This window comes from Anastrepha ludens, unplaced genomic scaffold, assembly GCF_028408465.1.
Source record: "Anastrepha ludens isolate Willacy unplaced genomic scaffold, idAnaLude1.1 ptg000045l, whole genome shotgun sequence".
NCBI classification, from domain to species: Eukaryota; Metazoa; Arthropoda; class Insecta; order Diptera; family Tephritidae; genus Anastrepha; species Anastrepha ludens.
The window spans coordinates 82,501-85,000 of record NW_026530040.1 but is presented as its reverse complement, the minus strand read 5'-3'; the positions used below and the strand labels follow the sequence as shown (position 1 = coordinate 85,000).

Below are 2,500 nucleotides of genomic sequence, written 5' to 3'. Positions count from 1 at the left end.
ATGTATAGGTATACAACTTAAGCGCCATCCATTTTAAGGGCTAGTTGCTTCGGCAGGTGAGTTGTTACACACTCCTTAGCGGATTACGACTTCCATGTCCACCGTCCTGCTGTTTTAAGCAACCAACGCCTTTCATGGTATCTGCATGAGTTGTTAATTTAGGCACCGTAACATTACGTTTGGTTCATCCCACAGCGCCAGTTCTGCTTACCAAAAGTGGCCCACTGGGCACATTATATCATAACCTCAACCTTCATATCAAGAAAGGTGAGGTTCTTACCCATTTAAAGTTTGAGAATAGGTTAAAATCGTTTCGACCCTAAGGCCTCTAATCATTCGCTTTACCAGATAAGATTATTTTATATAATTTTTAAATGCACCAGCTATCCTGAGGGAAACTTCGGAGGGAACCAGCTACTAGATGGTTCGATTGGTCTTTCGCCCCTATACTCAATTCTGACAATCGATTTGCACGTCAGAACTGTTTCGGTCTTCCATCAGGGTTTCCCCTGACTTCAACCTGATCAAGTATAGTTCACCATCTTTCGGGTCACAGCATATATGCTCAAGGTACGCTCCAGTTAGAGGTATAAATAATAATAAATTATCATTATACATAACTATATGGAACGCCCCGGGATTGAATTAATTGACTATTTAAGAAAATAGACTAAAAATTAATCCCATTATATTTTTAAGTTAAGTTAATTATGCCATTAAGTTTAATATAACTCAATGACTTGCACATATGTTAGACTCCTTGGTCCGTGTTTCAAGACGGGTCCCGAAGGTATCCTGAATCTTTCGCATTGTTAATCATATAAATGCATACAAATAAATATTAATATCATAGATATTAAATTTTTTGTAAAATTCAAAAAATGAATTTTAGCATTATATATAATAAAATCTATCAACACTTTATCAAATCATTAGTATTTATTCTATGTTAATATGCTTAAAAAGCAAATTAATTTAAATAAACTTAATATCACCAATGATCTTTTGATAAATACTTTATTATGTTAATAGATTACAATGTCCTTATATGAAAAAAATGCACATTATTTTTAATTATTTAATGATGAATTTTTCATAATGGATATTCAGGTTCATCGGGCTTAACCTCTAAGCAGTTTCACGTACTATTTAACTCTCTATTCAGAGTTCTTTTCAACTTTCCCTCACGGTACTTGTTTACTATCGGTCTCATGGTTATATTTAGTTTTAGATGGAGTTTACCACCCACTTAGTGCTGCACTATCAAGCAACACGACTCTTTGGAAATATCTTTCTAGTAATCATTAACGTTATACGGGCCTGGCACCCTCTATGGGTAAATGGCCTCATTTAAGAAGGACTTAAATCGTTAATTTCTCATACTAGATATTAAGATATTCCATACACTGCATCTCACATTTGACATATAGACAAAGTGACTTAGTGCTGAACTATTTTCTTTTCGCTCGCCGCTACTAAGAAAATCCTTGTTAGTTTCTTTTCCTCCCCTCATTAATATGCTTAAATTCAGGGGGTAATCCCATATGAGTTGAGGTTGTTTTAAAATATTTTTTATCTTCTCACAATTTAATAAATAATTATATCATCTTTTCATCTCTATTTTTCTTTTTTCCTTTTATATAAATATATATTATAAATAATAATTATGTAAAATGAGGCAATTCTAGAATAAAAAAAATTAATTTTTATGCTAGACATTCCTCCTTTAATTACATATATAAATTAATATTTTATATATTATAAATAATATGAAAATTTTTTAAAGAGAATACTTAGATTCAAAATTTTTTTTATTTCATTTTATTTGAGAGGATTTTTTTTTTTTAAGAATATATTAATAAATAAAAAATTCATTATATATCTTTATTTTTTTGCTATTAATATTATGAATTATTTAAAATCCAATAATATACACATTTGCTTAAATTCAATTATTTTTATAAAAGAATAAGCAACTTATTTAGCATAGTCTTACAACCCTCAACCATATGTAGTCCAAGCAGTACTTTAAAATTTAATTTAATGTACATAACAGCATGGACTGCGATATGCGTTCAAAATGTCGATGTTCATGTGTCCTGCAGTTCACACGATGACGCACAGTTTGCTGCGTTCTTCATCGACCCATGAGCCAAGTGATCCACCGCTTAGAGTATTTTTTTATTTATTTTTATTTATAACAAATGTCAATTTTTTTTTGCATATATTAATTGAAAGAGTAAAATTAAATAATAATAATAATAAAATATAAATTGATTTTCTTTCAATAATATATATCAAATATATTTAACTCTAAACATTTTTATTAAGTTGCGAATGTCTTAGTTCAACAATAATACAGTGGTGGTATTTATTATGTTTGATTATTTTGTATTTTTTTAATCATTTTATTTATATATAAATATAATAATAAATATATACCACTTTTGTTATTGTGAACAAATTAACTTATCATTCAATCAACTGAATAATAAGTACA

At 29.1% G+C, this 2,500-nt stretch overlaps 1 non-coding gene and 1 pseudogene across 1 annotated transcript; both read right to left on the bottom strand.

Moving 5' to 3' along the window:
• Positions 1-1,558, bottom strand: part of LOC128870986 (large subunit ribosomal RNA) — a 4,514-nt pseudogene extending 2,956 nt beyond the window's left edge.
• A 437-nt stretch (positions 1,559-1,995) lies between these two features.
• Positions 1,996-2,176, bottom strand: LOC128870951 (5.8S ribosomal RNA). Its single transcript, XR_008455632.1, has one exon. It is a non-coding gene; the product is annotated as a 5.8S ribosomal RNA (ribosomal RNA).
• Between the last annotated feature and the right edge of the window lie 324 nt (positions 2,177-2,500).